Genomic DNA, 24121 nt, shown 5'->3' on the forward strand with positions numbered 1-24121 from the left:
AAGAAGAGGGCAGAGATTGCGCTGTGGAGCAAAGCGGAGGAGATGCCCCCACGGCTGCAGCGGAAGGGGTGGGTGAGCCCCCACAGGGGCTTGCAATGGCGGAAGACGGGGTGGAGCCATCCAGGTTGGTGGTTTCCACAGAGGAGGAGGAGGCCGCTACTGAGCCGCACATGGGGCCTGGTGGGGGCATCCCTGCTGGTGCAAGTGGTGCAGTCCAGGGGCAGGGGCAGGAGGCAGCACAGGTTCCTGTGGAGGGGCCTGTGCATGTCACTGTCCCTGACACTGTGACTGCACCACCATGCACCAGGGTGGGGGTGCAGGGGGACATGAGGGGACATGAGTGGGGGCCTGCTGGCAGGTGCCCCACGCTGCTGGGGGGTGGGGGTGCAGTGGGACATGAGGGGGACATGAGTGAGGCCTGCGGGCAGGTGCCCCGCACTGCTGGGGGGTCGGGGTGCAGGGGGACATGAGGGGGACATGAGTGGGGGCCTGCGGGCAGGTGCCCCGGACTGCTGGGCGGTGGGGGTGCAGGGGGACATGAGTGGGACATGAATGGGGGCTTGCTGGCAGGTGCCCCGCACTGCTGGGGGGTGGGGGTGCAGGGGGACATGAGTAGGACATGAGTGGGGGCCTGCGGGCAGGTGCCCCACACTGCTGGGGGGTGGGGGTACAGGGGGACATGAGGGGGACATGAGTGGGGGCCTGCGGGCTTGTTCCCCGCACTGCTGAGGGGTGGGGGTGCAGGGGGACATGAGGGGGACATGAGTGGGGGCCTGCGGGCAGGTGCCCCGCACTGCTGTGGGTTGGGGGTGCAGGGGGACATGAGGGGGACATGAGTGGGGCCTGCTGGCCGGTGCCCCGCACTGCTGAGGGGTGGGGGTACAGGGGGACATGAGTCGGACATGATTGGGGGCCTGCTGGCAGGTGCCCCGCACTGCTGGGGGGTGGGGGTGCAGGGGGACATGAGTGGGACATGAGTGGGGGTCTGCGGGCAGGTGCCCCGCACTGCGGGGGGGTGGGTGTGCAGGAGGACATGAGGGGACATGAGTGGGGGCCTGCGGGCAGGTGCCCCGCACTGCTGGGCTGTGGGAGTGCAGGGGGACATGAGTGGGGGCCTGCTGGCGGTGCCCCGCACTGCTGGGGGGTGGGGGTACAAGGGGACATGAGTTGGTGATCAGTAGTGCAAGGAGACATGTGCCTTTTCTGGGGGGCATGCCCATGTTGGGTGGGCTGCCTGCGGGACATGACCAGGGGTGCAGGGTAGTCCCCTGTGGTGTGGGCTGCCTGCAGGTGCCTTGGAGGGTGTACAGGGAACACCTGGGAGGACCCACACTGCCAAATCACGTGTAGGACTCCCCGGCACCCCTGAAATACATGTACCCTGCTGAAATCGCGTGTGAAACTTCCCACGCACCCAAGTAATACACGTATCCTGCTGAAATTGCGTGTGAAACTTCCTGCGCACCCCAGTAATACACGTACCCCGCTCGCACAAGGCCAATCGCGTGTGAAACTTCCCGCGGACCCCATTAATACACGTACCCTGCTGAAATCGCATGTGAAACTTCCTGCGCACCCCAGTAATACACGTACCCCGCTCGCACAGGGCCAATCGCGTCTGAAACTTCCAGCGCACCCCAGTAATACACGTACCCTGCTGAAATCGCGTGTGAAACTTCCCGCGCACCCCAGTAATACACGTACCCCGCTCGCACAGGGCCAATCGCGTGTGAAACTTTCTGCGCACCCCAGTAATACACGTACCCTGCTGAAATCGCGTGTGAAACTTCCCGCGCACCCCAGTAATACATGTACCCCGCTCGCACAGGGCCAATCGCGTGTGAAACTTCCCGCGATCCCCAGTAATACACGTACCCTGCTGAAATCGCGTGTGAAACTTCCCGCGCACCCCAGTAATACACGTACCCCGCTCGCACAGGGCCAATCGCGTGTGAAACTTCCCGCGCACCCCAGTAATACACGTACCCTGCTGAAATCGCGTGTGACACTTCCCGCGCACCCCAGTAATACACGTACCCCGCTCGCACAGGGCCAATCGCGTGTGAAACTTCCCGCGCACCCCAGTAATACACGTACCCTGCTGAAATTGCGTGTGAAACTTCCCGTGCACCCCAGTATACACGTACCCCGCTCGCACAGGGCCAATCGCGTGTGAAACTTCCCGCAATCCCCAGTAATACACATACCCTGCTGAAATCGCGTGTGAAACTTCCCGTTCACCCCAGTAATACACGTACCCCGCTCGCACAGGGCCAGTTGCATGTGAAACTTCCCGCGATCCCCAGTAATACATGTTCCCTGCTTGCCGTGCTGGTACAGGGTTAGCGCAGCCCTTTGCGCTGGATTGGAGATTTTGATGGCTTTTCCCTGCGCGAGGGTCGTTCTTGGGGGGCATAACTGGCGCTGCTGCAGGGTCGCTGCGCCACTGTGCGCCACGGCTGGTTTTATTGCTCCTACCCCCATGTGTGCTGTCTCTCTTTCAAATATTGTACAATGCTCCTGTGTACTGTTGCTGGTCTTCGTCTATTGGATTTGTGTATTCTCCTTCGTGTTGGCATTTGTTTTTTATTCCTCCCCCGTAGTAATTTTGCTCATCCCTGTCACTGCCCTTCATTCCCTTCTATGCTGTCATTTCTTTCTCTCTGTGCTGTCATTCCTCATTCCTTCCCTCCATGCTATATGCAAAATGCCATAAACAACTACAAGCGCCAAAACGATTGGCTTTGTCAGTGCTTGTTTGTTGAGCTTTTATACTGATTTTGCTTTGTTTATTTTAGTAACTATATATAGGCCTACTTGATGATTGTGATTGTATGATGTAGTGCAATGAACTGTGTTAACATTTTAGTGGTGTACTTTTTTGGACTAGTTCCCGAAATAACGTTTTTGCTGACTCTGCACACAAATCTGGTCCGACGTCATCAACATCATTTGCAGTTTCGCCTTACAAACACAATGCCAAGGTGTGTGTAGCGCCTAGTTGTGCTGCCATCCATATGGCGCGGGTCCCTTGAGCCAGTTTGACAGCAGCCACTACAGTCGGCTGCGTTTGTGTGTTGATTCTGTCACATCTGTGTGTGTTGTTTGTGAAGCGTGTGTGTCTGTGTTTGTGTGCATGTGTGAGTGTGCGTGTGTAGACCTTTGTACAAGACACTTGCCAAATTTAGATGGCTTTTGTATCCCATATTTTATTCAGATCCGAGACCACTTAACGACTTTGTATTGCGCAGTCTCTACGGTGGCATTCGAAGCAGGGTTAGAAGCCTCAGCTCATGCTGTCCGGTAGGACATGGATTCTTTGGATACTCTTGAATCTAATTTGCTGCCAAAGACGGTGTCCCTTTTCATCTTCATTTTTTGGGAGGGGGCAGTGGGATGAGCATCTAACTTCCTCTTCAAGGGCAATTAGTCACGCACGTATGCAGCTTTAATCTTTTATTGGAAGGGTGGATGGCCTGGTTGCTCTGAGATGACGTTCTCAGTTTCTGTAATACCTGTGTTTAAAGGGACGGTTTCTGCTGATTGATCGCTCTTAAAGTCATTCCACACTTATTGACATCCTGGAAACATCATTAAATCATTTTAGACAAGATCTGGATATTTCTGCGCTGACTGCCCTCTCCTACTCTTGCTTCCTGGATACTCCTACCCAGTTTGTCAAGTCTGTTTCTAACTTCTTCTTTCTTTCCTCTCCTGTTCTTGACTTCCTGTCCCTTTCTACCCGTTATTTCCTGACCTCTCCCTGTCTACTTCTCTTATGCTTGCTTCCAACCCGACTCTACCCTGTTCCCCCTTGTGCTCTTCTATCCCCTTTTGCCTTCCCCCTTCTGCCCCAATTTGTAGTCCTTGATGCTGTTTGCCCTTTTCTACTAATTGTGCCTGTTCTCTCTGTGCTGCCTGCACTATACTACTCATGGTGCCTGCCCCTCCTACCATGTGCTGCTCGACCTCTCCTCCCTTCTGCTGTTTGCCCTCACACACTCTGTGCAGCCTGTCAACTCCTATCGCACATTGCCGGATCTTTCCTACCTCATGTTGCCATGTTGGGTGGGCTGCCTGCGGGACATGACCAGGGGTGCAGGGTAGTCCCCTGTGGTGTGGGCTGCCTGCAGGTGCCGTGGAGGGTGTACAGGGACCACCTGGGAGGACCCACACTGCCAAATCATGTGTAGGACTCCCCAGCACCCCCGAAATACACGTACCCTGCTGAAATTGCGTGTGAAACTTCCCGCGCACCCAAGTAATACACGTACCCTGCCGAAATCGCGTGTGAAACTTCCTGCGCACCCCAATAATACACATACCCCGCTCGCACAGGGTCAATCGCGTGTGAAACTTCCCGTGCACCCCATTAATACACGTACCCTGCTGAAATCGCGTGTGAAACTTCCTGCGCACCCCAGTAATACACGTACCCCGCTCGCACAGGGCCAATCGTGTGTGAAACTTCCCGCGCACCCCAGTAATACACGTACCCTGCTGATATCGCGTGTGAAACTTCCCGCGCACTCCAGTAATACACGTACCCTGCTCGCACAGGGCCAATCGCGTGTGAAACTTGCCGCGCACCCCAGTAATACACGTACCCTGCTGAAATCGCGTGTGAAACTTCCCGCGCACCCCAGTAATACACGTACCCCGCTCGCACAGGGCCAATCGCGTGTGAAACTTCCCGCGCATCCCAGTAATACACGTACCCTGCTGAAATTGCGTGTGAAACTTCCCGCGCACCCCAGTAATACACGTACCCCGCTCGCACAGGGCCAATCGCGTGTGACACTTCCCGCGCACCCCAGTAATACACATACCCTGCTGAAATCGCATGTGAAACTTCCCGCACACCCCAGTAATACACGTACCCCGCTCGCACAGGGACAATCGCGTGTGAAACTTCCCGCGATCCCCAGTAATGCACGTACCCTGCTGAAATCGCGTGTGAAACTTCCCGCGCACCCCAGTAATACACGTACCCCGCTCGCACAGGGCCAATCGCGTGTGAAACTTCCCGCGCACCCCAGTAATACACGTACCCTGCTGAAATCGCGTGTGAAACTTCCCGCGCACCCTAGTAATACACGTACCCCGCTCGCACAGGGCCAATCGCGTGTGAAACTTCCCGCGCACCCTAGTAATACACGTACCCTGCTGAAATCGCGTGTGAAACTTCCCGCGCACCCCAGTAATACACGTACCCCGCTCGCACAGGGCCAGTTGCGTGTGAAACTTCCCGCGATCCCCAGTAATACATGTTCCCCGCTTGCCGTGCTGGTACAGGGTTAGCGCAGCCCTTTGCGCTGGATTAGAGATTTTGATGGCTTTTCCCTGCGCGAGGGTCGTTCTTGGGGGCATAACTGGCGCTGCTGCAGGGTAGCTGCGCCACGGCTGGTTTTGGTAGCTGAAATCCATGAATACGCTGTGCGCGGAAATGGATTTTAGCGCACGCGGCTGGCGCAGGGATTCACACGCGCACACTGTGCGCCAGCCGCGTGCGCCACTTGTGCGCTAAATTCTATGAATTACCCCCTAAGTTACATGTAGGTCTGCTTTTCCCTCGCAATGTGATTTCCTATAAGGAAATTTGTATGTTGTGAGTGGTATTGCACCTCTCCAATTTCAAAGTGATTTCTTATGAGGCCATCTGTATGTTTTTAGTGGTACTGCACCACTCCAACAAATTCAATAGGCAGTAGGTTGTAGTTCATTGAAGAGGTGCAGTACCACTAACAGCATACAGGTATGTATGAAATCACATTGAGATCCAAACTACAGTATAGGACACAACTACGAACAAATCTGCAATTATACATACAACCAACAGATGTCACTCTTCACTTGTACTGTTGCTTCTTGCCCTCCTTGTGCTGTCCCTACTCCACCTTACTTATTTATTTATGTACATTTTTGAAGCGCTCACACAGCCCGGGGGCATGGAGACGCTGTTACAGGAATATGTCTTAGTTGCGTATTTATAACGCACTTAACACCCAAAGGTTTCTAAGCGCGGACCGGGGGATCGAACCTGTGTTACTCCGTGTCGTCTTGTTTCCAAGGCGCACACGTTGCCGCTGAGCTATCCTTCTGGGACCTTGTGCTGTCCCTTTTCCCCATACGCTGTCCCTCCTACCCCTTGCGCTGTCCCTCCTACTCCTTGCGCTGTCCCTCCTGCTCCTTGCGCTGTCCCTCCTACCGCTTGACCTGTCCCTCCTCCCTCATGTGCTGACCCTCCTGCCTCCCTTATGCTATCCATCCTCCCCCTTGCACCATAGCTCCTTCCCTAGCTTGCACTATTGCGTGTTCCCCCTTGTGCTGCCCCTTCTCTCTTCCTTATGCTGTCCCTTCTCCCCCACGTGCTGTCCCTCCTCTGCCTTTTGCTGCCCTTCACCCCTTGGCTCTCCATCCTCCCCCTTGTGCTATCCTCCTTCCCCCTTGCACTGTCGCTTCTCACCCCTTAGCTGTTGCTAATCTCCCCTTGCTCTGTCACATCTCCACCTTGCGCGGTCGATACTCCCCCTTGCACTATCAATACTCCCCCTTATGCTGTCATTCCTTCCTCCCTTGCGCTTTTGCTCTTCCCCCTTGGCTGTTGCTCCTATACCTTTGCTCTGTCACTCCTCCTCCTTGCGTGGTCGATACTACCCCTTGCGCTATCAATACTCCCCCTTTATGATGTCATTCCTTCCTACCTTGCACTGTTGCTCCTTCCCTCCCTAGTGCTGTCATCCCTTCCCCTCTTTGTGCTGCTGCCCCTAACCCTTTGCTTGGTGCTCCAACCCACAGTTGTGCTGTTGCTCTGCCCCCTTCATGATGTTGCACTGCTTCCCTTTGTGTTGTCGTTCCACCTACCCTTTACGCGGTCACCCTTTCCCCCACTGCTCCTCCCCCAGCATGCACTGTTGTTTTTTACCCCTTGTGCTGCCCCTTCTCCCTTCTTTCTTCTGTCCCTTCTCCCCCCGCGCTATCCCTCTTCCCCTTTTACGGTTTTTCACCCCTTGTGATCTCCCTCCTCCCTCTTCTGCTGTCCCTCCTCCGCCCTTGCACTGTTGCTCCTTCCCCCTCTATTGCTGTCATCCCTTTTCCTCTTTGCACGTCGCCCCTTCCCTCTTGCTTGTTGCTCCTACCCCCATGTGTGCTGTCTCTCTTTCAAATATTGTACAATGCTCCTGTGTACTGTTGCTGGTCTTCGTCTATTGGATTTGTGTATTCTCCTTCGTGTTGGCATTTGTTTTTTATTCCTCCCCCGTAGTAGTTTTGCTCATCCCTGTCACTGCCCTTCATTCCCTTCTATGCTGTCATTTCTTTCTCTCTGTGCTGTCATTCCTCATTCCTTCCCTCCATGCTATATGCAAAATGCCATAAACAACTACAAGCGCCAAAACGATTGGCTTTGTCAGTGCTTGTTTGTTGAGCTTTTATACTGATTTTGCTTTGTTTATTTTAGTAACTATATATAGGCCTACTTGATGATTGTGATTGTATGATGTAGTGCAATGAACTGTGTTAACATTTTAGTGGTGTACTTTTTTGGACTAGTTCCCGAAATAACGTTTTTGCTGACTCTGCACTCAAATCTGGTCCGACGTCATCAACATCATTTGCAGTTTCGCCTTACAAACACAATGCCAAGGTGTGTGTAGCGCCTAGTTGTGCTGCCATCCATATGGCGCGGGTCCCTTGAGCCAGTTTGACAGCAGCCACTACAGTCGGCTGCGTTTGTGTATTGATTCTGTCACATCTGTGTGTGTTGTTTGTGAAGCGTGTGTGTGTGTGTCTGTGTTTGTGTGCATGTGTGAGTGTGCGTGTGTAGACCTTTGTACAAGACACTTGCCAAATTTAGATGGCTTTTGTATCCCATATTTTATTCAGATCCGAGACCACTTAACGACTTTGTATTGCGCAGTCTCTACGGTGGCATTCGAAGCAGGGTTAGAAGCCTTAGCTCATGCTGTCCGGTAGGACATGGATTCTTTGGATACTCTTCAATCTAATTTGCTGCCAAAGACGGTGTCCCTTTTCATCTTCATTTTTTGGGAGGGGGCAGTGGGATGAGCATCTAACTTCCTCTTCAAGGGCAATTAGTCACGCACGTATGCAGCTTTAATCTTTTATTGGAAGGGTGGATGGCCTGGTTGCTCTGAGATGACGTTCTCAGTTTCTGTCATACCTGTGTTTAAAGGGACGGTTTCTGCTGATTGATCGCTCTTAAAGTCATTCCACACGTATTGACATCCTGGAAACATCATTAAATCATTTTAGACAAGATCTGGATATTTCTGCGCTGACTGCCCTCTCCTACTCTTGCTTCCTGGATACTCCTACCCAGTTTGTGAAGTCTGTTTCTAACTTCTTCTTTCTTTCCTCTCCTGCTCTTGACTTCCTGTCCCTTTCTACCAGTTATTTCCTGACCTCTCCCTGTCTACTTCTCTTATGCTTGCTTCCAACCCGACTCTACCCTGTTCAACCTTCACTCTTCTATCCCCTTTTGCCTTCCCCCTTCTGCCCCAATTTGTAGTCCTTGATGCTGTTTGCCCTTTTCTACTAATTGTGCCTGTTCTCTCTGTGCTGCCTGCACTATACTACTCATGGTGCCTGCCCCTCCTACCATGTGCTGCTCGACCTCTCCTCCCTTCTGCTGTTTGCCCTCACACACTCTGTGCAGCCTGTCAACTCCTATCGCACATTGCCGGATCTTTCCTACCTCATGTTGCCATGTTGGGTGGGCTGCCTGCGGGACATGACCAGGGGTGCAGGGTAGTCCCCTGTGGTGTGGGCTGCCTGCAGGTGCTGTGGAGGGTGTACAGGGAACACCTGGGAGGACCCACACTGCCAAATCACGTGTAGGACTCCCCAGCACCCCCGAAATACACGTACCCTGCTGAAATTGCGTGTGAAACTTCCCGCGCACCCAAGTAATACACGTACCCTGCTGAAATCGCGTGTGAAACTTCCTGCGCACCTCAGTAATACACGTAGCCCGCTCGCACAGGGTCAATCGCGTGTGAAACTTCCCGTGCACCCCATTAATACACGTACCCTGCTGAAATCGCGTGTGAAACTTCCTGCGCACCCCAGTAATACACGTACCCCGCTCGCACAGGGCCAATCGTGTGTGAAACTTCCTGCGCACCCCAGTAATACACGTACCCTGCTGATATCGCGTGTGAAACTTCCCGCGCACTCCAGTAATACACGTACCCCGCTCGCACAGGGCCAATCGCGTGTGAAACTTCTCGCGATCCCCAGTAATACACGTACCCTGCTGAAATCGCGTGTGAAACTTCCCGCGCACCTCAGTAATACACGTACCCCGCTCGCACAGGGCCAATCGCGTGTGAAACTTCTCGCGATCCCCAGTAATACACGTACCCTGCTGAAATCGCGTGTGAAACTTCCCGCGATCCCCAGTAATACATGTTCCCCGCTTGCCGTGCTGGTACAGGGTTAGCGCAGCCCTTTGCGCTGGATTAGAGATTTTGATGGCTTTTCCCTGCGCGAGGGTCGTTCTTGGGGGCATAACTGGCGCTGCTGCAGGGTAGCTGCGCCACGGCTGGTTTTGGTAGCTGAAATCCATGAATACGCTGTGCGCGGAAATGGATTTTAGCGCAAGCGGCTGGCGCAGGGATTCACATGCGCACACTGTGCGCCAGCCGCGTGCGCCACTTGTGCGCTAAATTCTATGAATTACCCCCTAAGTTACATGTAGGTCTGCTTTTCCCTCGCAATGTGATTTCCTATAAGGAAATTTGTATGTTGTGAGTTGTATTGCACCTCTCCAATTTCAAAGTGATTTCTTATGAGGCCATCTGTATGTTTTTAGTGGTACTGCACCACTCCAACAAATTAAGTAGGCAGTAGGTTGTAGTTCATTGAAGAGGTGCAGTACCACTAACAGCATACAGGTATGTATGAAATCACATTGAGATCCAAACTACAGTATAGGACACAACTACGACCAAATCTGCAATTATACATACAACCAACAGATGTCACTCTTCACTTGTACTGTTGCTTCTTGCCCTCCTTGTGCTGTCCCTACTCCACCTTACTTATTTATTTATTTATGTACATTTTTGAAGCGCTCACACAGCCCGGGGACATGGAGACGCTGTTACAGGAATATGTCTTAGTTGCGTATTTATAACGCACTTAACACCCAAAGGTTTCTAAGCGCGGACCCGGGGATCGAACCTGTGTTACTCCGTGTCGTCTTGTTTCCAAGGCGCACACGTTGCCGCTGAGCTATCCTTCCGGGACCTTGTGCTGTCCCTTTTCCCCATACGCTGTCCCTCCTACCCTTGCGCTGTCCCTCCTGCTCCTTGCGCTGTCCCTCCTACCGCTTGCCCTGTCCCTCCTCCCTCATGTGCTGACCCTCCTGCCTCCCTTATGCTATCCATCCTCCCCCTTGCACCATAGCTCCTTCCCTAGCTTGCACTATTGCGTGTTCCCCCTTGTGCTGCCCCTTCTCTCTTCCTTATGCTGTCCCTTCTCCCCCACGTGCTGTCCCTCCTCTGCCTTTTGCTGCCCTTCACCCCTTGGCTCTCCATCCTCCCCCTTGTGCTATCCCCCTCCCCCTTGCACTGTCGCTTCTCACCCCTTAGCTGTTGCTAATCTCCCCTTGCTCTGTCACATCTCCACCTTGCGCGGTCGATACTCCCCCTTGCACTATCAATACTCCCCCTTATGCTGTCATTCCTTCCTCCCTTGCGCTTTTGCTCTTCCCCCTTGGCTGTTGCTCCTATACCTTTGCTCTGTCACTCCTCCTCCTTGCGTGGTCGATACTCCCCCTTGCGCTATCAATACTCCCCCTTTATGATGTCATTCCTTCCTACCTTGCACTGTTGCTCCTTCCCTCCCTAGTGCTGTCATCCCTTCCCCTCTTTGTGCTGCTGCCCCTAACCCTTTGCTTGGTGCTCCAACCCACTGTTGTGCTGTTGCTCTGCCCCCTTCATGATGTTGCACTGCTTCCCTTTGTGTTGTCGTTCCACCTACCCTTTACGCGGTCACCCTTTCCCCCACTGCTCCTCCCCCAGCATGCACTGTTGTTTTTTACCCCTTGTGCTGCCCCTTCTCCCTTCTTTCTTCTGTCTCTTCTCCCCCCGTGCTATCCCTCTTCCCCTTTTACGGTTTTTCACCCCTTGTGATCTCCCTCCTCCCTCTTCTGCTGTCCCTCCTCCGCCCTTGCACTGTTGCTCCTTCCCCCTCTATTGCTGTCATCCCTTTTCCTCTTTGCACGTCGCCCCTTCCCTCTTGCTTGTTGCTCCTACCCCCATTTGTGCTTTCTCTCTTTCAAATATTGTACAATGCTCCTGTGTACTGTTGCTGGTCTTCGTCTATTGGATTTGTGTATTCTCCTTCGTGTTGGCATTTGTTTTTTATTCCTCCCCCGTAGTAATTTTGCTCATCCCTGTCACTGCCCTTCATTCCCTCCTATGCTGTCATTTCTTTCTCTCTGTGCTGTCATTCCTCATTCCTTTCCTCCATGCTATATGCAAAATGCCATAAACAACTACAAGCGCCAAAACGATTGGCTTTGTCAGTGCTTGTTTGTTGAGCTTTTATACTGATTTTGCTTTGTTTATTTTAGTAACTATATATAGGCCTACTTGATGATTGTGATTGTATGATGTAGTGCAATGAACTGTGTTAACATTTTAGTGGTGTACTTTTTTGGACTAGTTCCCGAAATACCGTTTTTGCTGACTCTGCACACAAATCTGGTCCGACGTCATCAACATCATTTGCAGTTTCGCCTTACAAACACAATGCCAAGGTGTGTGTAGCGCCTAGTTGTGCTGCCATCCATATGGCGCGGGCCCCTTGAGCCAGTTTGACAGCAGCCACTACAGTCGGCTGCGTTTGTGTGTTGATTCTGTCACATCTGTGTGTGTTGTTTGTGAAGCGTGTGTGTGTGTGTGTGTCTGTGTTTGTGTGCATGTGTGAGTGTGCGTGTGTAGACCTTTGTACAAGACACTTGCCAAATTTAGATGGCTTTTGTATCCCATATTTTATTCAGATCCGAGACCACTTAACGACTTTGTATTGCGCATTCTCTACGGTGGCATTCGAAGCAGGGTTAGAAGCCTCAGCTCATGCTGCCCGGTAGGACATGGATTCTTTGGATACTCTTGAATCTAATTTGCTGCCAAAGACGGTGTCCCTTTTCATCTTCATTTTTTGGGAGGGGCAGTGGGATGAGCATCTAACCTTTAATCTTTTATTGGAAGGGTGGATGGCCTGGTCGCTCTGAGATGACGTTCTCAGTTTCTGTAATACCTGTGTTTAAAGGGACGGTTTCTGCTGATTGATCGCTCTTACAGTCATTCCACACTTATTGACATCCTGGAAACATCATTAAATCATTTTAGACAAGATCTGGATATTTCTGCGCTGACTGCCCTCTCCTACTCTTGCTTCCTGGATACTCCTACCCAGTTTGTCAAGTCTGTTTCTAACTTCTTCTTTCTTTCCTCTCCTGCTCTTTATTTCCTGTCCCTTTCTACCCGTTATTTCCTGACCTCTCCCTGTCTACTTCTCTTACGCTTGCTTCCATCCCACCTCTACCCTGTTCAACCTTCACTCTTCTATCCCCTTTTGCCTTCCCCCTTCTACTCCAATTTGTAGTCCTTGATGCTGTTTGCCCTTTTCTACTCATTGTGCCTGTTCTCTCTGTGCTTCCTGCACTACTCATGGTGCCTTCCCCTCCTACCATGTGCTGCTCGACCTCTCCTCCCTTGTGCTGTTTGCCCTCACACACTCTGTGCAGCCTGTCCACTCCTATCGCACGTTGCCGGATCTTTCCTACCTCATGTTGCCTGACCTAGGCTACCCATTAGTGCCTCCACTTTCCTACCCTGTGGGGCCTGCCATTTCCTACTGCGTGGTGCCCACCCTCTTCCTTCCCTTAATGGCAATCCTTTTGTATCCGGTGGTGGGTGCTATTTCTTACCCTGTGCTCTCTCTATCTGCTCCATCCTCTGTGGCCTTCCCTCTCCAACCTTTGCTTCCTTCTCTTTCCAGTCCTATGCGTCTGCCTTCCTCTTTCTTTCTATGATGTTCTACCCTACCCCATTCCAACTACCGTCTCATGCACTTGTCTTTCTTGCCTCTTCTACACCTTTCTACCTGCCAGCTTCTATTATTTGCTGTTTTCCCTCTTCCACCTTATGAATCTAGCCCTCACCTGACCCTTGATGACAGGCCTCACCTACCCTGTGAATCCTGCCCTCTGGTATCCGGTTCTCATTTCCATTACTCCTTCTGTGTTTAATAAAAAATTAAAATAGTACCATTAACACAGTAAAGCAGTTGGGATGTAGTGATATTTAAAATGTGATATTATTGTTATTATTCGCATTATTATATATTACATATGTTTTGTTATTAGTATGATATCATAGTGGCAATAGTTGGCTGTAATTGGAAAAGGGGCAATTATTTTTTATTTATTTACATTTATTTACATTTATATTACATTTATATTATGGACAACCTTTAAATTGAAGATTCAAAAGGCAAAACGTTTGGTTTTGCCAATGCCTGTTTACCCTTACGTGCAATCATAAAACGTTTACAAACTGAAAAAAAAAAGTTTTCCGACCTTTCTCCTGTTCCCGTCCCCCCTTTGTGTCTCGCATAACAATTTAAATAAATAAATAAAATGCTGCTTCCCTTTTGTATCTGCACGCCCACATTGCTATTCGTTTGTCATACTCGGCCTTGTGTTACTTAGTTTGTTTCCCTTACGTGCCTTTTACCCAAAAAAAATGTAAGTTGTTCCCTTTTGTATTCTTACTTATTTGTGTGAAACCTAAACAGCCCTCCTATTTGTGTGTGAACCAGATAATCTTTGTTATGTTTTAGTCACATTGCTGTGTGTGCCTGAGAAGCTTTCCAAGTCTGTTTTTGAATCACGTGTGACTCAATTGTCCCCATTCAGTTACTTGTGTTTGTTCCTTTTCTCTAGTGTGTGTCCCTACTTGAAAATGAATTAAAATGAGGATTAGGGATAGACACCCTATCTGGGGGAGGAGGCAAGCGAGAAAGAGGAGGATTACTTGTCAGAGAACACAGATGATAATAGCCGAGTTATGGGGGAGATTGGTCAGCCTCTTGTGTTTGCAGGGTTTGGTGCCAGATGTCCACAGCCATGGCAGGTGTTTGTTGCATGTCAAAGTCATTTGGGGATGACTCAGGAAGAAAAGATCAGGGAGGGCGGACAGAGAGACGCTTGCCAAAGGAAGGGCAGGGGTTTGAGTAGGCAATGGTGACAAAGGAGGAAGGGGACGTGGTGTCAGGGACATCGGATGTCGTCATGCCGGTGGTGGGAATACTGTGCCAGACGTGGTGGAAAGAGTTGGAGAGGTGTTTGGGGCTACGGGGATGCAGTTTAGCTAAGGAACGCCAAAGGCTGTTTAACTGCTGATCCATGACAGCAGTTGCTCACGTTAATCGTTGAAGAGGAGGTGGTGTTAACTCAGGAGTAGAGGGTTACTCAGAGGTATGCGGAACACAAGAATGGCAAGTAGTGAGAGCAAGCAGTTGTGATGCAGGGGACGAAAGAGAAAAAGGCGGTATATGAGAGTTAAGAGAATGGGTCATGTACACCTGTTGCTGCCACTGCAGTGGGTGTAGGACATGCACACAATTGTCAAGTTTCACTTAGGACAAGGAGCACCCTCTCTTCCGAAGACTCGTATTGTCATGGGTCTGTTTGAGCTTGGCAGAGAGGAGGACTGTCCAGGGGAGGTGAGCACTTTGATATGCAACTCATTCAATATTTCATTCAAGTTAGGGTCGCTCCTTGGGAATCGGGACAGTACATGTGCACCGGATTTAGAGACATATCTGACAAGTCGTATAGTGTACATTTGACCTTCCAGTGACCCCTCTTCCACAGCACCCTCCAGCAGTGGTGAATGCAATGTGGGGGTCTCTGATTGTTCCACCCAGGAGAACACGCCTGATTGTCCCTGGACAGACTGGAAAAATCAGCTGCCAGCCCCATGTACTCTGAGTCTGCGGAAGCACATCTGCCCTCCATGCATACGCTTCTCCAGGCAGAGAGTGGGGGGGTAGATCTCTCTCCTCTGCAGGTGCCTCCTTCTAGAATTACTTTCCTGCCCCTCTCAAACTTGAGCTGGACCACCTGAAGTTCTGGAAGCTGCTCAATACCACCCTTTTCTCCTCTGCTTTCTGTTTCGCTCTCCCCTGCTGACCTACCTGTCTGCTGCGTGATTGGTTGCTTGGCTACCCTCAGAATCGTATAAGATACTAGGCTTCTCCATAATCAGTCCCTCCTGCAGTGCCTCTGGGCCTACTGCGCACTGAGGGACTACCTCCTTGCACTTACCCTTAGCCGCGATGCCCTGGCTGCATTTACTTAGAGCATTGCTGCCCTAATTGCACTTCCCCCCTCCATCTCCCTGGCACTTCCTCTCCTCCCTTCCCCCTGCTCTTTATGTCATTGCACTTGCAGGATCTGAATGACACAAGGCCTAGTAAGATCGTTTGTCTTGTCTTCCCTCTGTTCCCCCCCTTTGTCTTGCCAGGCCTAGACACACTTGTGTACATGCACGTTATAAATGACAAGTCATATCATGCATTCTGCACGGTTGTATACGAATTGTTCGTTTTACAACTGTTCGAATTACAATTGACCTTTTCACAATTCGGTCAATTGTAACATATATACAATTGTAACATAACCCCCCGCAACCCACCACCCAACGCAAACCCCCCAAAACCCTATATATATATATGTAGTTATGGTTAAGTTGCTGTTTCCATAGGAAGAGCACTTTTTGGGCGGCTTATAACTTCGCTCCCCCTGGACGAATCCTCACCAAACTTTGCAAAAAAAAAGTATATGGGCCACTCTAAATCTTTTTGCAAAGTTTGGCGAGGTTTGGTCCAGGGGGGGCAGAATTATAGGGGGGGACCCAAAGCTTCTGTTTTTCCCATAGTTTTTCCCATAGACTGAATGGGGGAAAACATTTGCACACGGCTACAGGATGGATTTTCACCAAATTTGCAGCAGGGGCAGGGGCTTGGTCCAACAAATTTGGTGACCTTCCGCGGACATGCAACGTCTCTGCCGATGGGCTGCAGCGAGACGTGTTCTGCGTCAGATTGTTTTGATGCGCCCGACATCTTGGATCCGCCGACAGCGGAGCAGGTACCAGCGGCAACAAGCAATTTCGAAAACTATTTTGCTGTGTCAAAGTGCTTGGGGAGGTTCAGACAGTAAGACATGGATGAAAAACTGCATTTGTTCTGGCAGTAGGTGTTCATGATGTATTTTCTATGGCCGCCTTGTTCGGGATGTTTGTACGTACAGAAAATTAGGGTTCTAATAAGGGTAGTATTTCAGTCCGTGCTGTGCACAGGGAACTTGAAACTGTTCTAAGGACACGCGTGCTGTTAGCAAACATTGAAATTGAGTACATGCCATGTTTACATTACTTTTTCCTATGGGTATGCCATTCATTCGTATGCCGCCATGGGTGTGACATGCTGCGGTCGTTGTGGCCAGGGCCTAGATTCTTGGATGCATGGCCGTAGGCTGTAGGCCGACGGCCACACTTCCAAGACTTTAGGCCCTGGACACAACCACCGCAGAATGTCACACCCATGGATACACCTGTAGTATTGATTATCGATTAGCTGGTTGTGGGGAGTGTGTACAGAAGGCCATGCACCCAAGAACAAAATTCTAAGCACTGGAGGTCTAAGCCACCGCACACCCATAACTTCTAATATCTATGGACATACAGCTAGGAGTCCAGTCTCTTACCAGAAGCACTCAGACATACCACACCTAAAACCGTACTACGGCACATCACTGAGGTGGTTGTGGGGAGGACCTGCAGTCTTCGGTGCATGGCCGAAGGCCATGCCCCCAAGAACAAACTTATAAGCTCTAAATTTATAAGCCAACATGGATTTTACATAGTGCAGTGGTTGTGGGCAGGACGTAGCCTTTTGGGTGCATGGCTGAAGGCTGTAGGCCACACACCGAAGAGTGTAGACCCTGCCTACAAGCACTGCAGGACATCACATTCTTACATCATAGCCATACATTCGATTATCTATCTGGTAGTTGTGGCCAGGCCCTAGAGTCCTGAGTACGAATTGAGTACATGGTCCAGTTACAATGTTTCATTGTATGGGTGTGTTAATGATTTATAAGTGACCATGGGTGTAATATGCTGTGCTGGTTATCGCCAGGGCCTAGAGTCTTGGGTGCATGGCCGTAGGCCATACTTCCAAGACTCTAGGCCCTGGCCACAACCACTGCTTCATGTCACAGCAATGGATACACCTGTAGTATTGCTTATGGATCAGGTGGTTGTGGAGAGTGTGTAGAATATTGGCTGCATGGCCGAAGGCCATGCACCCAACAACAAAGTTCTAAGCACTAGAGTTATAAGCTACTGCACACCCATACATTGCAATATCTATGGAAAAACAAATAAGAGTCTATACTATGGCCTCATCCACTGCAACATACCACAACTATACATATACCCGTAGTATCGGCCATCACTCAGGTGGCCCAACAGCACATTTATACGTAGTGTACTTACAAGCCACAATGGATGTGATATGGTATGGTAGTACATTACCCAGGTGGCTGTGGGGAGGGGCTGCAGTCATGGGTGCATGGTCGAAGGCCATGCACCCAACAGCACATTTGTACATAGTGTAGTTGCACGCCCCAATGGGTGTCATATGGTGTGGTAGTTGTGGCCAGGACCTAGAGTAGGCCATGCACCGAAGAACAAAGTTATAAGCACTGCAGTTGTAAGCCACTATGGATTTTATATACTGCTTACCCATACATTGACAAATCTATGGTCTCACACCCAAGTCTGTAGCCTGTGGCAACAACTACTGCAGCATATCACAGGTATAGGTACACTCATACTATGAAAAATCATTCAGGTGGTTGTGGGGAGGGCGTAGCGTTTTGGAAGCATGGCCAAAGGCCATGCTCCCAAAATCAACTTGATACGTAGAGAAATTAGAAGCCACAATGGGTGCTATATGCTGTGGTGGTTCTGGCCATGGACCCAGCGTCTTGGGTGCATGGCCAAAGCCCATGCACCCAAGGCTGAAGTTATAAGCAGTGAGGTTATAAGTGAACATGGGTGTGGTGTGATGCGGTAGTTGTGTGCACATCATACCGTCTTGCGTGCATGGCTGCAGACCATGCACCCAAGAGTAAACTTATAAGTAATCAAATTACAAGCACCATGGTTTTGATATGCAGCGATGGTTGTGCGTAGGACCTATAGTCTTGGTTGCTTGGCCGTAGGGTGTAGGTGGTAGGTTATAGAACGAAGATGCTAGGGCCAGCCGACAGCCACTGCAGCATATTAGTGCCATAGATTAGACGTGTAGATTTGCATATGCATGAGATGACTGTAATTATACTTACTGTTTACTTTGTTCAGAATCCATATATGTCTTACATGACTTTAGTACTTGTCGGAACTATCCTTTTTTAATTTCTGTGATAAAAGAAAAAAACATGTTAGTGTTTGCATTTTATGAAGACTTATTACATTGTATAATAGACAGTTTAGCTTTTTTTACCGTCATATTTAGTTTACAAACCAGTGTACTGTGCATTTTGCTCAGTTTCTGTGTTTGTTTTTCAAATCCTTGGGTCTGGGGGAAAGAAAATCCTTGTCGGATTAAAAAAAAACCTTTTTGTGCTATGCTACACACTATTTCTTTGTTTTCTTTGAGTGTTTCCTTCTTCTTTCTGATTAATGTTATGTTTGTTGCCTTGCTGCTGATTTTTAACAACAGTTAGATACCTGTTGGCATATTCTAACTGTGCATTTGTGGTTACAGATCTGTGATATTCATTTCTCTGTGTCGTTGTTATACACTCTTGGGGAGTTAGATACCTTTTGGCGTATTCCAACTGTTTGTCGTCTTTCACTTAATTTTTTGATAATGTTGAAGTACACATTAGTTATTAAATTTTGGCTTTATGAAGATTAAATATGCATTTGTAAGATTAGATGGCAATCTCTGCTTTAGATTAATGGTGCAATCATTACATTCCACCCATCCACATTTCTTTTTAATGTATGCAGTGTAGTGACCTGTATTGGTTGTAGCTCCTGCATGGTAGATTATACCTATTGGTTTAAAGGTTTTCTTTCCAAGTGACACTTGACCGTGTGTGAATACAGTCAGCTTGCAGTTGTTTTTGGTACCATCTGCATTATAACGTAGAAGCATACGTATTATGTAGTTACTATGTGTTTGTATCAGTAAGGTGGAGTGATTGTCTGAATTGCACATAGTACATGATCTGCCATGGTTTGCATTCTGTACAAGTTGCTGAAATGGAATGGATTCACAATTAGGTATGGATACATACACAAATCACTCATTTGGGATTTGTTCTTGTATCACATTGCTACAGAGAGTGCATGTATATTTCCACAAGTATGAAATCTGGAAGATTTCATTTATAGGTATGCTTTTGTTTTCCAGTACTTGTAGTAAGTACATTAGAAATTCTTGTGGATCTTCTTGTGAGTTTATAGTGAATCTCAACATTCCAGCACAGTAGTCCAATTCTTGTCTTATTCCGTGAACACTGTACGTGTTTTCAGGATTGTTTGTTGTGTTTCTATGAAGGACTAACAATTGCAAACACAATTGGTCTCTACTGTATAAGTATATATTGTTAACAATTGGTGGCAATTGAAATAGAAGATTCATTGCTATAATTGCATTGCAACTCACACCACTTTCATTTGAAAATTTGAATGGACCAGCTAGTTCTGTATCTGAGTGCATTTTTCGGCCTTTCTGTTCCTTCTTTGAAGAAGTACCTGGTTTACTTTGCCTAACAGGTTCTTATTTGCTTGTGGTAATTGATGAAGCTTTAGCTTCTTTTGTTTTCTTTGAAGGATTTGCTGTCAGATTCTGTTGCATTTCTGTTGGAATTAGTTTTCTTTTACCACGTTTTACTTTTTCTGGAACAGGATATTGTTTCAGATGTGGGGTGTACAGTGAACGCAGTCTATTGTCTTTTACAATGCAAGGAATATCAGCGTTCACTTTACTTGCATCAAAGTTCATTAGAAATAGACCGTCAAGTGTACGTAAGCGTGATAGTGCTACGCAGCTCATGACTTCTTTAAAGACTGTGTTTCCTATATCTATCAATGCTTTGTCTAGGGAAAGACCTTGGGATTTATGAATGGTGACTGCATATGCAAGAGTTAGAGAAAATTGTTCTCTTCGTACATACATGTCTTTGAAGAGAAGGAATCGAGCAGTTGAGCACCCTATCCTTTTCACTTCTGAAAGTTTGGCAAAGCGAATATTGACAAACTGAATGTTGTTGTCAAATGGGTATGATCAAAAGCCAACAACTGTACCCAGTGCCCCATTAACTAGCCCTTGCTCCACGTCAAGGTTAAGTTTAAGCATTACTCTGCAATTTAAGGACAATTTTAATATTTTTTCCAACCCAGCTGTGTTGGAGATTGAATTTTCTAAGCTATTTAGTCTTGTTGTGGCTTGCTCACACACGGGTAGTGTCATACCAGGTACGTCTAGTTTGTCTGTGTCGCTAATTTCCATTATTGGTTGCATTTCTTTATTTAACATTGTTTCATTGAATTTGAAACAGCTTGCAAGAGTTGGCATTAAGGCCATACAATTGACATTTTTGTGCGCTAATTGTTCCATAACATCAGTAGCACATGCATTATCGCCATAAAGTGCATGAATGTGCTGGTTTATCAATATTGACTGTGCTTCTTGTGATAGTACACCAACTCTAATACTTTTTAAGATGTTGGCATAAGTGAGATCTGCAGATTGCCGCATGTTTTCTGTTAATTCTCTGTATTGGAAATGTTGCCAAAGGTTGACATTTCCTATGCTGCCAACGGTTTTATGGCAGTGTTTGTGTCCTAAAGTTTTAAAAATAGGTTCACCTTTCACTGAGGTCAATTGTAGAAGATTTCCAAAAACAATAATGTGTTTTCCTGCAAAGAGTTCTTCGTAGTTTGATTTAAGTACTTCTTGCAATCTGAGGTCAATCAAAGCCAACAATAGGTTGAAGACCATGCTCACTTCATCTAATAGTAGCATTTTCATTTGTTTTAATACTCTGCGTAGTTCCATTGCAGCTTCTGCAGAAAGTTTGTAATAGTCTCATTTGTTTTGGTGCTCTACTGGATGGAGTAGTATTCGGTGTAAAGTGACAATGCCTATGTTGTAGACAGCTAAACCTGTGGTGGCAGTTACAACAGCTGACAGTTTGTTGTTTGTCAGTTGTTGAAGGAACATACTGATGATTTTGATTAAGAATGTTTTTCCTGACCCAGCTTCACCACTGACGTACAGCAGTATAGGTTTGTAATTTTGGCAGGTACATTCTTTATTTTCATGTTGTACACCATGTACAATTAGTTTTGTTACGTCTTCAAAATTCGTGCGCTGATCTTTAAGTTTAGCTTGTTGTACTGTTAAGTCTTCTACATCTTCTTGATAGTGACACATGGTGTTTTCCACTTCTGTCATAGCTAATTCTGCCTCATTTGATATTAGTGGCTGTCCTAGTGGTTCTTGGATTCCTGTTACAGAAGGTTGACTACTGTCGGAAGAGTCCTTATCTAGTTGGGCCTGAAGTTCTTCTTTGTGTTGCTGCTCATTGTGTAACATTGTTTTGTACTGCGTAAAGTTCACATCGGTGATAGCACTTTCATTTGCTTTGAAAGCATCTTCATAGCAGTCATGGTTATCTAGTATCTCTTCCTCTTTTCTCCATGGTTTGAAAAGTTGTAGCAGAGACATGTAATATAGTTCTTTTTGTTGAGGCGTTTTTAATGACAGTTTAACATGATTAATTAAGCTTCGTTTGGTAAGTTTCACTAAGCTGCCTTCACAATCAGTCACTCCATATCTACTTTTGCTTTCATGAGGTTTTACATTATTTTTGTATGCACAGTTTTGAGCTATGTGGTATAGACACATGCTTTCCAAAGTGCTACACCTGTTTGGATAGTATGTGTCCAGTAAATTGTTTTTTAATATGTCTTGGCTGTTGGGATCATTTCTGGCAATTTTTTCTATGTCCTCATATGATTTCAGAACTCTTTTTCTAGATTTAGCAGGACCAAGACCTAGCCATACTATGTTGTCTGATTTTCCACACAAAGCAGTTCCAGTTGAACAATCTGCTGCTTCATAGGTGGCATATTCTCTATGAGAGAGCATTTTTATGCCTAGACTGTACAATTTCTGTGATAGTGTTTTGTCTGATGCTAGGTCATCCCAAAGGTCTTGAAGCTCTGTTTTTCTTGCTTTTGTTAAGTTGGCTGTAACATATCATGCAACAGCAGTAGAATTGTCTGCAATGTACTGCACATCTATGCTTGCATTCCATAAGAGGGCAATGATTGCATTGTAATCATTGATATATTTTGCTTCTTCTGTTCTTTTTATGTAATACGTGTTCTTAGGTGATTTACCTTTAACACTATGTCGAACTGAAGACATAAAGTTGTTCACTTCACCTGTTTCTGTAACTGGTCTAGGGAAACCAAAGCGGCATTTGTTGTAGTATTTTCCTTTGTTTTTGTATTTCCGATGACAATATTTGCCACATTTGTGTCTTTGAGATTGTAAAATCCGGCCATGCAGGTCACTATGTGTCCGTTGTGAGGGGATTTCACAAGTGACATATTTTTGGATGAACTGCAAAACAGTGGCATCACTGTCGTGACCAAATTTAGGTGCACCTTTGATCCATAAAAGCATGTGAATATGTGGTGCTCCTCTCGCTTGATATTCTTTTCTCCAAAGAACTGTTGCACTTCTCCGAGGGGAGGAACAGTTTTATTGCAAATAAAGTGTAGCATAGCAATGAAACGATGATGGAAATATCCTGACACATTAACTGGATCTAGAGAGCAAAGTTTTCCAAGTGTTAATATATCTATGTTGGTTTTGTTGTTTGCTATGCCTAGGAACCCATGTAAATCTTCCCATGCATATTCTGCACAACTTAGTGTAACAAACCAAGTCGGTGGTCCAAGGTTTCTGATCATACAACGTACGTCTCTGTGCCATCGGAACCAGTATTCTTTTGTACCACGCATGTTTGCAAACAAATTTGTTATACTTGATTGTAAAACCTCATCTTTTTCATGTACTTTTGTATTAATTGCGTAGCTGACATATTTTGAAAGTGGGTTCCAGATTGCAAAATGTGTGCAACTCCGTAACATAGCGTTGCTAGTTCACTTTCAAAGAGTAGGTGGAATATGTACTCCACATTTTGTCTAAATCTGGGATCTTGCGAATACATTCGTAATGAGCGGTATTCTGATGCCATAATCTGAGTGGGTCTATCATCGTATCTTCCACCTTTGCCAGTAGGAAATAGCAGTGGAAAAGCACGTGCTTCTATACTTTTTTCTCATATACTCATTGGTGAACCTTTAGTTTGTCACATTTGGTAAGTTTCTAGTGCATCATCTATGCTTTCATTGGAATGCAATGTTTTTGTCTTTTGTTGGTACACCATTTACCAAGACAATTAAAGAATGCTCTATTGAACGTTGCACTCCTAGAGTGTGTACATTTTCAGTTAGATCTAATGGCAAATAAATTACTTTGCCACAAATGCCTTTCACCAATTCAGAGGGAGGTCATTTTGCTGTTTTTGGGTGAAGGCGTATAATTGCTTGAAATGGGTGAACTGTTTGAATTATGATGCTCTCATACAAATTGAGTTGTTGCAGGGTTTTTGGTGGTGGGAACAATTCCAAATTATTTGTGATAGCACGTGAAGGAGTTTGGTTGTTGTCTAGTTTTGTAGTGCAGTAACTGCAACATATTAGGGGTTCACATATTTCATATTTGCTTTCTGCTAAAAGGTAGAGCGCTAATTCAAACCATTTGGAAACTTCATTGTCTTCTATTTTGTATGCTGTGTCTACATTTTTTGTGTTCCTTTTGTAAAACGTTCTGCGGCAACACACACACACATGGTTTGGTACTTCAGCCGATGCACTTTTACATTTTAGTATTTCTTTTTTGTATGTGTGCAATAGAA

Source organism: Ambystoma mexicanum, chromosome 1q, assembly GCF_040938575.1.
Source record: "Ambystoma mexicanum isolate Mex_15411 chromosome 1q, UKY_AmexF1_1, whole genome shotgun sequence".
NCBI classification, from domain to species: Eukaryota; Metazoa; Chordata; class Amphibia; order Caudata; family Ambystomatidae; genus Ambystoma; species Ambystoma mexicanum.